This window comes from Hyperolius riggenbachi, chromosome 7, assembly GCF_040937935.1.
Source record: "Hyperolius riggenbachi isolate aHypRig1 chromosome 7, aHypRig1.pri, whole genome shotgun sequence".
NCBI lineage: Eukaryota > Metazoa > Chordata > Amphibia > Anura > Hyperoliidae > Hyperolius > Hyperolius riggenbachi.
Genome location: NC_090652.1, coordinates 225395670 through 225411348, shown reverse-complemented (window position 1 = coordinate 225411348; position 15679 = coordinate 225395670). Strand labels below are relative to the sequence as shown.

General features: G+C 42.9%; 1 long non-coding RNA gene across 1 annotated transcript; it reads right to left on the bottom strand.

Moving 5' to 3' along the window:
- Positions 1–393: 393 nt before the first annotated feature.
- Positions 394–1502, bottom strand: LOC137525781 (uncharacterized). The gene is made up of 2 exons (XR_011023011.1): positions 1472–1502; positions 394–693 (listed from the first exon to the last, which is right to left on the bottom strand). It is a non-coding gene; the product is annotated as an uncharacterized lncRNA (long non-coding RNA).
- Positions 1503–15679: the final 14177 nt, after the last annotated feature.

Here is a 15679-nt window from a genome sequence, read left to right as displayed (position 1 = left end):
TGTGACTTCCCCCCTCTGTTTCATTAACAGGTGATACAATGACCCAGAGTGAAAGTACCTTACTCCTTGTTTGGTATTACAGTATAATTTTCAAACGGGCCAGGGGTATAGCTACAAATCATGAGGGGCCCTAACAACATTTTGTTAGGGCTCTCAATATCCACAACACTTTTTTCCTTTCTTATTGGTGACCTTGACTTTGGTTAGCCCCATTATATATTTCATACACACAGAGACACACACACACGCATTTATTATAGTTAAGATTTTATTGTGTAATGTAAACTCACTGGGATTACCCCACTATTCATAACTGAGGAAGATTTGCCAGGAAACGTTAACAAGGGAGGACGTTATCTTCATGTAATAGGTATAACTTTTAGCCATTAAAGGTCTGCATAGGTCAAGGTTTTATTTTGTTATTTAAGTTTCATACTTTGAAACAAAATAGCCCCTGGGGTCAGAGCTAGCCATCATTTAAGAGCAGCAACACAGGGGGACAGAATTCAGATGGCCATTCTTGGAGGAAGGGTGAAGCCCAATTTGTGCTCTCTGGATGCTCTTTTCCTGCTGGATTTTGGCCCAGAAGAGGATTCTTTCTAATTGATTTTCTGCCACTTGATGCCTTTTGTTGTTCCTGCCCCCTGAGCGGATAAAAGTCTCTTTCCTCTGGTTTTCCGTCTCCTTGGCTGCCTGAATTACAATGGATAAAACAGGATTACACTGAGCTGATCCTATTAAACTCACCCAATCCTCACACACTGCCCTCCCCACTGAGCATTCTGCAAACTCACTTCTCTCTGTTCACTTCCAGAGCCCCTCCTCCATGAAATACAGCGGGCTCTACTGCACCCCTTCACTCCCACAGCCCACAGCGACCCATATGCCACTTATAATTAAGATGGGAACATCAAATAAAAAGAAATCCATGCACAATTATAAATAATTTTAGTTACAGAAGATTACATTGTCCTCAATGCACTTTAATTTAAAGTGTGTGTGCCTTGTTGTATTTTATTGTTCAGAAATAATAGCTTTTCACTTCTTTTACTTTTCTGCAATACAGAGAGGGAGGGATCACACGCGGAGAAATTTGCAGCATTTTGCCACATTGGCTAAGATAGTCTGTGGGGCTGCTTTTTTTCAGTAAGCAATTCTGCATAGCATATAAAAAAATACAGCCTGCACTAGTTTCCCGCACAAAGCACATATTTTTTCACTGGCTGCTGTAAAAACTGCATGCACTAAAACACACCCAAAATGTGGCAAAGCGCTTGCAGAGAATCGTCTGTGGTTCCCGCACACACCAGAGTGATATCTTCCTACGACAAGGATTACACTTAGGGACCATTTACACTTAATCAGTTGGTGTGCGTTGGTACGTGTTTTTTCTATAGCAATGCATTGTGAAAAAGATTTCAGTTAAAACGCGTTACGTGTGAAAGGTGCCATAGGAAAACATGGGACTTACTTTGAAAATCCGTTTTCTTTCAGTTATAACTGATAGCAACTGATTAAGTGTAAACGGGGCCTTAGCAGAGTTGCACACATTTCCACTATGTGCTATAGGGAGAATGCATGTGATTCTGCTAAGTGTGACCCTACTGCGTACGTACAAAAAGGGCGCCTGGACAAAAAGGGCGCGGGGTGTAAACTCTAAATAATAATTAATCATTAATAGGGTTTATAAATATAGTGTGCTATATTTCGTTTACAAATAATGTTTAACAAAATTATAAATCATTAAATAATGTTTATGAAATTGGAAATTGTGAAAACGTTAATCTTCCCTGTTTCAAAAGTTAAACTTATAATTACGTTTATAAAAAAACCAATAATATATGTTTAATTGTTATAATTGTATATTATTGTGAATAACAGTCATTTATGGTTTGTTCTTATAATAAAATCTGAAAATATTGTTTATAAAGATGATATAAATATAACTACGTTCGTAATAAGTGTTGTAATACATTAGTAATTATTACTAAAATTTTACTAAAACTATACCTAAGCCTACTCTTACACAGAACCCTACCTGTACCTATCCCTAACCCCTAGACTCCCCTGTTGGTGCCTAAACCTAAGACCCCCCTGTTGGTGCCTAAACCTAAGACCCCCCCTGTTGGTGCCTAAGTAACCCTCCCTGTACCTACCCCTAACCCCTAGACCCCCCTGTTGGTGCCTAAACCTAAGACCCCCCTGTTGGTGCCTAAACCTAAGACCCCCCTGTTGGTGCCTAAACCTAAGACCCCCCTGTTGGTGCCTAAACCTAAGACCCCCCTGTTGGTGCCTAAACCTAAGACCCCCCTGTTGGTGCCTAAACCTAAGACCCCCCTGTTGGTGCCTAAGTAACCCTCCCTGTACCTACCCCTAACCCCTAGACCCCCCTGTTGGTGCCTAAACCTAAGACCCCCCTGTTGGTGCCTAAACCTAAGACCCCCCTGTTGGTGCCTAAACCTAAGACCCCCCTGTTGGTGCCTAAGTAACCCTCCCTTTATTATGTGGATAATTATGTTTTGCTAATTGTGGATTAAAAAAATATTTTGCAATTTACGTTACGTACTGATCGCTTTATTTTGTGAATAATAATGTTTTACAAACAGTAAGGGATAAAACTTTAAATAATGTTTTAATTATTTAAATAAGATAAATATGTTTAGTATTTTCATAAACGTTATTCGGCACGGGTGCATTTTATAAACGTAAATCACCACAAGTTCAGTTATAAATCATTAAACAGCTCCGGGCGCCGTTTGTAAACTTTATTTAGCTCCTGGCGCCGTTTATAAACTTTATTTAGCTCCGGCGCCCTTTTTTCCTACCCGGCGCCCATTAAACGCTATTTATTATGGGAGTGAATGGCGGCGCCCTTTTTGTCCACTAGCGGCATGCGCCCTTTTTTCCCAGCTCCGACCCTACTAGCCTTACCAGTTTGTGAAGACTTTCCAGAACATTTGCAAAGTACAGAGGTAAACTTTAGCACTCCAAGCGCCATCCTTAGGTTTTATGTAGTACTGCAATGAACCATTCAGCTATATGAATCATTGAAGTTGAACATGTAGCCCATATGCATTTATTTATATATTTTTCCCCCACAATACTGCGAGCCTTATCTACTATAAGGGCTGGAACCCACAGGAGCGCTTTTGGCAGCACTGCGATACGCTAGCAGTTTGCCAAAACGCTGGTCTAATGTTAATGGATGGGGCAACTTCCACAGGAGCGTTTGCGTTTCCCAGAAACGCAAACGCAGGACCTGCAGCATTTTGGGAGCGTTAGCGCTTCAATGTAAAGTATTGAAACGCTAGCAGAAACGCTCAGCAAAACCTAAACTGAGCGGTTTTGCTAGCGTTTTGCGGTTCAGCACACTGTAACAAAATGAAAAATAATTCACAGGACCAATCAGGATAAAAACGCAAAACGCAAAACGCTACGCACCTGCTGGGCAAAAAAATACAATGTTGCAAAACACGACCAAAAACGCGCATGAATCCGCTTGCAAACCGCTCAGACAAAACGCTAGCGGTTGCGTTTTGCGTTTGCTGATTTCAGTGGGTTCCAGGCCTTACACTGGTAGACATCAGTCCCACAAGCAAGAATACATTAGAGACTTAAAGAATACCCGAGTCAAGCATTTTTTTTTTTTTGCACACTACATGCGATTCCAATTTTGATTTATAATCAATTTTCACATCCGATTTCCAATTTTTAACCGGTACTGCATGCTGTGTTTTTTCTGCGTTTTTCTTTTGATAGCATTCAGGGAAAATCGGAATCGCAAATCAGACTTGCAGCGTGCAGGGAACCTTCGGCCTTTTCCCACTAACCTGCGATATGATTCTGATCGCAAGGTACATTAAACTAATGGAAACGGCAGCAGCAATTTCCATTAGTGAGATCCGATTGCGATGCGATTTTGGTCCAAGCACAAGTTTTATGATCCATGACATAGGGAAGCTCTGCAGAAGAGGGACAGAAATCTTTCTGCTCTTCCCCAAAGCCCCCATCCATGTCAAGTACAATAGTTTCTCCCATCTCAAAGCTGGAGAGGTGGTGGTAAATAGGTAGGTCCTGGGGGAGCATACATATCAATTGGCTGCCGGGAGACTTGGGCGCAGGATACAGCCGATATGGCTTATCCTGCTGCTGCACAAGTTCCCGGTGGCGTTAAATACTATTACCCCTCTAGGTCGACGTGGATAGTGGAGAATTATGTAATTCGACTTCCAGCTATAACTGGAGGCCAAATTAATGTTTTAAATGTAACTTCTGCTCAGTCTTCTGACGGCGCCGAAGTTACTCAGTGTGCGCCGCTATAATAATAATAATAATAATATACGCTATAGCCGTAATTCCTGTTACGGCCTGTGGTGGCGCCGTCTGTGCCCAAATGTCCTGCACTGTAATTACAGCGCTCGCTGGGGGAGACTTATGGTGGAATATGGGAGCAGGGCTGCCTCACACAGCTAAATTGAGTCAGGCTGTGTAGGTAGGGAGCGGAGAGCTTCCTATTTACCTGCTCCAGACACAGACTTGCAGGATTGGCTCTCCTCTTCTATCAATGAGTGGAACTGTAATGCCGGCATCCTCCCCCGAACCCTGCAAGAGAAGCCTGCGTCTGGATCAGGTACTGCTCTACATCACGCTGGGGGAGGCATGAAAAAGTGGTGCTGCAGCGCACATAATTCAAATTAAAAATACAGCAAGGAAAAGGTTAATAATAATGAGACATCCAGATGTTTGTCCCTGAGTCCTAGGTGAATAGGTAGAGGGGTGTCATTTTTGAACTATTTATTAATAGGAAAGTGTACAATTTTAGACTTAATTAAACTGGGAAAAAAAAGAAGGAATCCCATTGGTCAGTGTATAGACCAAAAGGAACCTTCGGTTGGTAATTCAGAGACACGTTTGTTGGGGTTCCTTGATTAGCAGCTATAGTAAGTATTGACCTTGCGGCTGCAATCACAGTGGGAGGTTGCGTTGTAATGCGAGTCTGCGACACTAAAGTCACAATGCAACATTACTATGCAACGCAAAAAAAGGGGGTAACACACATTAATGCTGCGTTACCGTTGCATATAGTAGGTACAGTAAAGCTTACAGGCAATAAAAAGTATGCTTTCCTGTACCTGGACCTCCCCAGGTCTCTGCTCTGGTCTGGTCTCCGGCATGCTTCACTTCTTCCTGCCCGGCAGGAAGTTTAAACAGTAGAGCACCCTCTACTGTTTAAACTTCCTGCCGGGCAGGAAGAAGTGAAGCATGCCGGAGACCAGACCAGACCAGAGCGGAGAAGACAGCAGAGACCAGGGGAGTCGCGCCGGCCGGAACAGGTAATGTATACCCGCTGTATTGCGTCGGTCGTCGGGCATTCGAACGCCGCTATCGACTCATTCTAGACCCGCCGGAGATCGAGAAAAATCTTCTGCGCGGACGGATCGACGGGAATCGATGGGAATGATCGATTTCAGGCGGAAATCGATCGTTCTGTCAGCGGTGTGCGCGGCGATTTCACAGCCGATTCGATCACTGTGATCGAATCGGCCGTATATTAGTGGAAAAATCGTTAGGTGTATAGGCCCCTTTAGGGAGATTCAGGGCTAGTTCACAGTGTTCAGTTGCACTGCAGAATTGCAGCACGTATGTATTATGCTACTGACCACTGTGAACCTAGCCTCCTTTTTCAGGGATCTCTAATTACTATTAGGGCCCATTTTAACTGAGAATCGCAAAACAGTAGTGCTTGCGTTATACGCAAGTGATTTTACCACAATTAGTGCAGTAAAATCACTGTACACTTGCGATTTTGAGCTATCGCGATTAGTGCTTTTTTAATCTCCTTAGCGGTAATGCTGAGTCAGGCTCGGGATGGAGATCCACAGCTTAGAGTGGTTATCCCGTGCCTGAGTGTGTTACATGCAGAAGCTGCTGCAGATCTCTTCGTAGAATTTTTTTTTCTTGTTTTTTGGGGTCTAAAAGCCTGTGAAAAATTGCACGGCTTTTAGAAAATCTGGAAATAATCATAACGCCAAGGAGGTTTAAACACTGTATCGTGATCAGTCTACAATCGCGGAAAAATGCTGCATGCCAGAAAAACGTATGCACACGACACTAAAAGTAATCAACGGATGCTGCCTCACTGAGGGCTCGTTTCCACTATCGCGAATCCGCACATGCAATGCAAGTGGATGGGCCTGTTTCCACTGTAGCGTTGTTGAGGTGCGTTTTTTTCAGCGGTGAAAAAACGCACAAAAGAGCCGCAGAATTCGCCTGCAAGTGGAATGTATGCGAATCGCATGCGGATCGCATGCAATGTATTTAATAGGGAAATCGCATGCGATTTCCCCATGCGTTTTTTGCCGCGAATTCGCATAGGTACCAATGTAAATTCACACAGGCAGTGGCATGGTTAAAATCGCATATACCCTCACCTATGCGAATTCGCGGCAAAAAAAGCATGGGGAATCGCATCCGCATGCGATTTCATCAGCGGTGGAATCCAGAAGATTCCGCACCGCAACAGTGGAAACGAGCACTGAGGCTCTCATCACTCAGGAGTTTGATCCGGGGCCATTTATATCCGAGATTGCTGGTCCTCCTGCTGCTGTGACAAAGCAAGCTGTGATCAAAGTGTACTTGCCGCATGGATTGTTCGCTCACATAGTTAGGTGTAGCACAATTGGAGTCCCTCCAGTGAAGTGCCAGTCAGCGTGAGCATGTGCAAGAGTGTCCCTGTAGTAGCTAGCTACTATCCACCATGTCCTTTCTGTCTTATGCCTTCCATGCGGTCAGCCGGCGCCAGGCTCCGTTGTAGGGCAGCACGGTGGCGTAGTGGTTAGCGCTCTCGCCTTGCAGCGCTGGGTCCCCGGTTTGAATCCCAGCCAGGGCACTATCTGCGTGGGTTTCCTCCGGGCACTCCGGTTTCCTCCCACATTCCAAAAACATACGGATAAGTTAATTGGCTCCCCCTAAAATTGGCCCTAGACTACAGTACTTACACTACATAATATAGACATATGGCAATGGTAGGGACTAAATTGTGAGCTCCTTTGAGGGACAGTTAGTGACAAGACAATATATATATATATATATATATATATATATATATATATATATATATATATATATATATATATATATATATTATATATTATATATAATATATATATATATATATACACACACTGTACAGCGCTGCGTAATATGTCGGCGCTATATAAATACTACATAATAATAATAATAGGCTTCAGCAGGATGTGTGGACCGTGGGTGCTTGGAGTAGTACACCTTTCACCACGCGTATCGGCCGCTTCCGGCCTTAATCATGTGATAGCTATCACTGCATTTGTTTTTACCCCTTCTCCAACATCTAAGTGTGGCTATGCCCATTGTCCTTGACATAAATGGGATATTTCCGGGATAGGGGAAGGATTTCTGCCAGATTACTGCAGAGATCCCCCATGTCATGGACCATGTAGGCTGGTATGGAACAGGTTTTAGAACTCCAAGCAGTTTGGCTCAACCATTCTGCATGCATGTCATTTTTTCCGCAGCACAAACACAAAAACATGAACAAATCTATAGAATTGCGGAGTCGCTGGTGACCCATAGGAATACACTGCATGCAGCGTTCAACAAAATGCTGCAAAACGTCTGTGATTTGCACCAGTGTGTACCCAGCCTCAGAACCGGTGTGCTTTCTATTTCATATTATCGTATTCTTAATTCCATTTTTCTTTTAATATGGTCTTGCTAATCATATTTTCTTCCTTTCAATGATCATGTTTGCATTTAAACATTTGCATATTATTTGTCACTGTCTTATTGTGCAAAATTAATAAATGGGATAGGAAATGTAATTGTTCCTAAATTGGCTGTGATTCAGTAGCTAAAAGCAAACTCTATAATTTATTTACTGTCAAAGTAATTGTTCTCATGTAATGCAAACAGAGGCTTTTTCTGGACCCTACTCCATTTATCAAACGTAGGCATTAGCCAGTACATATTGTTAGAATGTAAGATATCTATGTATTATTATGAACCAAGTCATGGATGGCCTATTAACAGTACAAGCATATATTTGCATGCATGACCTAAGTGTGCCTGATGATGCCATCTTTCTTTAATAAATATTGGCCAGCTAAGTGGTAGTTCTGTATAGCAGAGCCCACTCCTTCAGACTTTCCCTACATCTAATTGAAGCCTGGAACCCGCTACAAATCACAAATCACTAGCACAATCGCTAGCGTTGTTAATGAGCATTTTCCGGCGATTTTAGTGGCGATTTTAAAAAGTGTAAGCTTTTTGCCAGCGATTGTGATAGCAATTTGCGATTTTAATTCTAATTGGTCCTTTCAATTCTGTATTTTTATTTTTTTTTATAGTTTGCAGTAATTTAAAATCGCACACAAATCGCTATGTGTAGCGAGTCACGAGCGACTTGCCAGTGCTTCCATACTGCACATTGACGCTCAAACGCTCCCAAAATGCTGCATGTCCTGCGATTACGAATTTGGTAATCGCAATCGCAATCGATACTGTGGAATTTGTTACATTTATTTACATTGGCAGAGAGTTTAGGGAAATCTTTAGCGATTTAAAGCGTTCCTTCAATGCTCAAAAAAGCGCTCTAGTGGGTTCCAGGCCTCACAGGTTGTTCACATACCTGCAGAGGAAAGTACAGCTCCAAAAGATCTGTAGTTTTCAGATTCAGTTTTAGTGGGGTAATGTGTTCTTGAAAACCAAGCCAAAACAATGCATATAGGAAGGTTCAGAACTGCGTTCTTATGGCCGGCATAAACATGCACCCTAGTACTAGGGATGGTCAATGAGATGTCAATACTTCAGAGTGATGCAGGGTTGCAAGGTTATGCAAATTTGTGCAACTTGAAAAGGGAACAATTGAATGCTAACTTGTTGGAATTTGATTGGTCCATTTTCAAGTTGTATACATTTGCATACACAATTTACATAATCCCACATGAACTCCGAATTATTTGCATCTCATTGACCAGCACTACTTTAAAGCCCCATTCACACCGGCGATTTCGGCAAAACGCTCAAACGCTAGTGCTTTTGAAAGCGCTAGTGTAATAAAACCCTATGGGCCCGTTCTTACTTGGGTAATTTGCACTAATCGCCCAAAATTGCGAAACGCGTAGCCTGCACCAATTTCAGGCGATTTCCCGGCTATCGCGTTTCAGTGCTATAGAAGCGCTAAACGCGATTGTGGAGAAATCGCTTCACTGCGTGTGAATGGGGCCTAAGGCCTTTTTTCCATGGACTGTTGAACTGTGTGCTCAGAAAGCAGTTACCAGGCTGCAGTGAGCAGATACCGGGCAGCAAAGAGCAGTAACCAGGCAGCAGCAAGCAGTTACCAGGCAGCAGTGATAGTTTGAGAGGTATTTCACTGCCTATCAACAGTTCGTGGAAAAGAGGCCTAAAACTGAAAACAGAAGAAATTCTACAATGTTATTAGATTATGTTATTACATTGTGCAGTGACAGAGGTGAGGTGAACCTTATACTTGCCAAAAAAGATGCATACACACATCCAATTTTGATTGGCCAGTTTTACCATGTCCTTGTAGTATGAGAGCTACATAATCTGTTCATGGTATTTAAAAAGACACTAAAGCAAAAAAAAAAAAAAAAAAAAAAAAAAAAAAAGATATAATGAATTAGTTGTGTAGTACGGATAATTACTAGAACATTCGTAGCAAAGAAAATATTCTCATATTTATTTTCAGTTATATAATTTTTTTGGTACTTTTCAGTTAGCCGGGCGCATTCACTAGGTGGCGATAAAACTCCACCAGAATTACATCTTTCCCTACTATCCATGGCGGCCTGGAGGGGGAATAGTAATTAACGCCACCTAGTGGATGCGCCCGGCTAACGGAAAAGTACTGTTTTTTTCATAACTTTGCATCATTCTCTAATATTTGCAGTTTACACACTACTCAGCATTCTAAATGATTTTACAGAGCAGGCTAGTAAACTTTTGAACTGTCCTCTGAAGAAAAAAAAAATACAGTGCCAGACTTGAGATAATAAGCTTCAGAAGACAGAGCTCTCTGTGACTTTGAAAGTTTGTGGAGCTCAATGGCTCTTTGGCATAGATAACTAGAGTTTCTTAACTCTTCCTGTACTGTACACTCTGAACCAGATTACCAGGACCAATAGCAGGAGAACGGAAGGAGGATGGCAAGGGACTTTAAGCGGTGCTTTTGGGGCTGGAGGAAGTCCCGGGTAAGTATCAAATCTTTCTTTATTCTCGTCTCAGGTACGCCTGGAAAATACCTACAATTATGATTGGCCAATCACTGACACATTTTACCACCTGTACCAGGCTTAAAGGGAACTTGAGGGAGAGTGATATGGAGGCTGCCATATTTATTTCCTTTTAAACAATACCAGTCACCTGGCAGTCCTCCTGATCATGTGTGTCTAATACTTTTAGCCATAGACCCTAAACAAGAATGCAGCAGATCAGGTTCTCTGACTCAGCTGACTCAGGATTTAACAGATTAGCCATATGCTTGTTCCAGGGTTTTGACTCAGACACTACTTATGCCAGAAGATTAATAGGGGTGCCAGGCAAGTTGCATTGTTTACAAGGAAATACATGATGCAGCCTCCATATGCCCCTCACCTCGGGTTCTCTTTAAGGCTGTGCACTTTATGTAGTGGCAGCAGAGTGATGAACTCCATCCTTGTCAGAGAGGTGAGAACAAATGCTAAGGCAGAATACTTACCAAATAAGACTGTGCCCTATGTGTAGTGGCAATGGAGCAGTGAACTAGAGCTCCGCCAGAGATGTATGAATAATTGCTAATACCGAAAACTTACAAAATAAAGCTGTGATCTTACATTTAAAGGGGCACTATGGCGAAACATTGGAAAATTATAAATATGTGCAAACATAAACAAATAAGAAGTACGTTTTTTCCAGAGTAAAATGAGCCATAAATTACTTTTCTACTATGTTGCTGTCACTTACAGTAGGTAGTAGAAATCTGACAGAAGTGACAAGTTTTGGACTAGTCCATCTCTTCATGGGAGGATTCTCATGGATTTATTTATTTTCAAAAGCACTTAGTGAATGGCAGTTGCTCTGTCCAACTGCCAGAAACTGTGTAGCGAGCAGGGAAGCTGGCTAGCATCATTGTTTAAATACTTTTTAGGGAATATCTTTATAAAGAATAAAAGCCTTGCTGAGAATCCCCTAAGAAGAGACGGACTAGTCCAAAACCTGTCACTTCTGTCAGATTTCTACTACCTACTGTAAGTGACAGCAACATAGGAGAAAGGTAATTTATGTCTCATTTTACTCTGGAAAAATTTGTCTATGTTTGCACATATTTTAAATTTTACAATTTTTTCGCCATAGTTCCCCCTTTAATAAATGCCTTTGTAGACACCCACAGACATGAAATGACAGTTAACCAGTATGAACAGATTTAAGTAATGATCTTCTGTCTATAGATAGGAAAGGACACCCATCAGAGTTCAATATAAATAAATAAATAAATAAAAAAAAAACAAAGTTGGAACTGGTGGGTGATCCCATTTGCCCTCTCCACTGCAGAAAGGTGTATGCTTGCTTTTATCTCCGCATGCATGACGGTAGAGTGCCTGCATGTCCATAGGTCTTCACAAGGCCACCGCAACCTGCACTGCAAACTGTGCTGGGATCAAGCAAAAATGGAACTTAAATATTTTTTCAGCATTATTTTATTATTGTTCCTTGAATTTACTTTATACTTTTTTTTTCTGTAAATATTTATGCACCATTTTCCCTTTTTATTAAAACATTGTTAAGACAAGACAAGACAAATAACATTTATATTGCGCTTTTCTCCTGGCGGACTCAAAGCGCCAGAGCTGCAGCCACTAGGACGAGCTTTATAGGCAGTAGCAGTGTTAGGGAGACTTGCCTTAAGGTGCGTACACACATGCGACTATAGTCGTTTGTAACGATCGTTCCCCGATCTTTACCAACGACGATCGTTACAAAAAACGAACCACCGACTATTAAGGCAAACGACGAACGAGCCAAATCGCTACAAAAGAAAGTTCTGTCTCGGCGGATTTTAACCAACGACGATCGTTTGCAAAAGTAGTACATCGTTGGAAACGATCGTTCGTACTAGGCTTGACATGCGCATTTCACTATTTCTCCATGAAACTTCTCATTTTTATGCGCAGGCGCAATAGTTGCTTTCTGTGATGTAACGTTCGTTCTAACGATCAGATCGTTACACACATTTTAAAACTACCTTTACTTAGGTCGTTCTTTCATCAATTAAAAGTTCGTTCGTCGTTCTTAACGAACGATCGTTGTCGCATGTGTGTACGTAGCATAAGGTCTCCTACTGAACAGGCAGAGCCGAGATTTGAACCCTGGTGTCCTGCGTCAGAGGCAGAGCCCTGAAACTCTTAATGCTCTAAATAGAACGAAGGCCTCTTTTCCACGGACTGTTGATAGGCAGTGAAATGCCTCTCAAACTCTCACAACTGCTCACTGCTGCCTGGTAACTGCTTGTTGCTGCCTGGTAACTGCTTGCTGAGCACACAGTTCAACAGTCCATGGAAAAGAGGCCTAAGGAAACCTGTCTCCCTGAACTGTTTCTCTGCATGGGGGCGGGGGTACTTGGTTTTGGGAAGCCTCAATAAGATCCTGAGGCTTCTCTCTCCCTCTTTAGGCAAGTATCTAATTTTTGTACCCAAGCTTCGGCCGGGTACTCCAGTGTTGGACAAATTCTGCTCAATTAGACATTTTCACTTCCTAGGGACATGTTATGTGTTAGCTTTACAAGGTCTTAGGTGTGAATGGGGAGCAGCTGTGTTAAATTTTCTGTTATTGCTCTCACACTCCCTCATACTGGTCCCTGAAAGTTTAAAATGTTACCTCTTTGACGAGAACTCCCTGAAGATCTTAAGAAATGGCCCAGGCTATTAGAAGATTGCCAACACCCTGAAACTGAGCTGCAGCACAATGGCCAAGACCATACAGTAGTTTAACAGGACAGGTTCCACTCAGAACAGGCCTTGCCATGGTCACCCAAAGAAGTTGAGTGCAGGTGCTCAGTGTCATATCCAGAAGTTGTCCTTTGCAAATAGACATATACCGCTGCTGCAGAGGTTGGGGGGGGGGGGGGGGGTCCGACTGTCTGTGCTTAGACCATATGTCTCACACTGCATCAAAATATTCTGCATGACTGTTCTCCCAGAAGGAAACCACTTCTGAAGATGATGCACAAGAAAGCCAGCAAACAATTTTCCTAAAGACAAGCAAAGCAAGGATATGGATAACTGGAACCATGACCTGTTGTTTGATTAGATCAAGATAAATGTATTTAGTTCAGATGGTGTCGAGTGTGTGTGATGGGTGGCAACCAGGTGAGGAGTACAAAGAAAGTGTGTCTTGCCTACAGTCAAGTGTGGGGGTGGGACTGTCATGGTTTGGGTCTGCATGAGTGTGGACACCGGACAGATACGTAGAAAGCACACTTCTCCTGCGCAGACTGGCAGAACTTATGGGACCCAGTACCGGAGCTGGAGAAAGCGGAGGATGGCGGCGTGGGAGCGATTCGTGCGCATGGTATGTATAAACCTTTTATTAAATCCTGTCAATTGTTTACAATTTTAAAAATGGTCTGAAGTGCCTTGATTTTTGTGTTAGCAGTGGTCACATGACCATCACTGCTTCTTCTTGGAATCAAATATTCATCAGGTTCTTCTTTACAGAATCCAGAATGCTTGCTGTCCAAGGCATGGCTCATCTGCTGATCACACCTCTCCACTGACCCCATGGATGGGTGGTTGGGCATAAGCTTGACACTCTCCCACTTCTTGATTGAGAGGGGTGGTAAATGGCAGCTTTGTCACTTCTTCCAAAAAAGCTAATCCCATTCCCAAGGAGGAGGACAGCACAGAGTTGCAGCAGACAAATGACCAAATCTTTAAAATAAAAAATGAAGGTATTTTGGGTCGTGGTTAAGACTTTGTTCCTTTCTTATATCACCGGAGGCTACAGGCTAAGAAAGTTTTGCTTGGCTAGGGGATGTAAAATAAAGTTACAAATAAATTAAGTGTCACAATCTTACACATGAATACATTAATTAGAATTTAGAAGGATGATTTCTGAAGAAATAAATGTTCCTAAGAAGAATCAGAGGAGTTTGAAAAACATGTAAAAAATTCAGGGAAATAGAACAGCAAATGTATAGAAATAGCATGTGGTATGTCAGCTGCAAAAAGAAAGAACGAGGCCACACAGCGCTGAAATGATAAAATTATTATTTAGGAGAAAAGGGAGGGCTTTTTAACCACTTGAGGACCACAGTCTTTTCGCCCCTTAAAGAGAACCCGAGGTGGGATTTAATTATGTTACTGGGGCACAGAGGCTGGTTGTGCACACTAAGACCAGCCTCTGTTGCCCCATGGTGTGCCTCCATGTCCACCCTGCGAGCCGCTATACCCCCGCAGTGCTGGCGGCACGCAGCGCGTTGCCAGCACAATGTTTACCTAAGCGCTGTCTGTCAGCGCCGCTCCCCCGCCTCCTCCGCATCGGCGCTACCCGCCCGCGTCACTTCCCTCCTATCAGCGGGAGGGAAGGGACACGGGCGGGTAGCGCCGATGCTGAGGAGGCGGGGGAGTGGCGCTGACAGACAGCGTTTAGGTAAACATTGTGCTGGCGACACGCTGCGTGTCGCCAGCACTGCGGGGGTATAGCGGCGCGCAGGGGGGTCATGGAGGCACACCATGGGGCAACAGAGGCTGGTCTTAGTATGCACAACCAGCCTCTGTGCCCCAGTAACATAATTAAATCCCACCTCGGGTTCTCTTTAAGGGGCGAAAAGACTGTGGTCCTCAAGTGGTTAAAAAGCCCTCCCTTTTCTCCTAAATAATAATTTTGTCATTTCAGCGCTGTGTGGCCTCGTTCTTTCTTTTTGCAGCTGACATACCACATGCTATTTCTATACATTTGCATTTTTACATATAACCATGCTGGGTGGGAGAAATATCTCTGTAAATGACACATTTTTGATTTTTTTTTTACACACAATTGTCCATTTACAGAGAGATTTCTCCCACCCAGCATGGGAATGTGTAAAAATACACCACAAAACACATTATACTACTTCTCCTGAGTACGGCGATACCACATGTGACACTTTTTTGCAGCCTAGGTGCGCTAAGGGGCCCAACGTCCTATTCACAGGTCATTTTGAGGCATTTGTTTTCTAGACTACTCCTCACGGTTTAGGGCCCCTAAAATGCCAGGGCAGTATAGGAACCCCACAAGTGACCCCATTTTAGAAAGAAGACACCCCAAGGTATTCTGTTAGGTGTATGGTGAGTTCATAGAAGATTTTATTTTTTGTCACAAGTTAGTGTCACGATCGGTGTAGCAGAGAGGGTCTGATTCTCGGTGATCTGCAGTATCACCGGGAATACAGATATATATCCGATTATTGATGATCTGCAGTATCACCGATAATCCGATATAATGCTAACCTCTGAACACCTGAGTAGTGTGAGTGCTTGGTGCAACAGTTATACCGTGAGGACTAAGCCTCAGAAACAAGTGCCGTACTGTATGAAGTACTGCAGCAATACAGATTCCTTCCGAAGGCCTGGACTCTCCCGGGGCAGGAGTCAGGCGGAGCGTA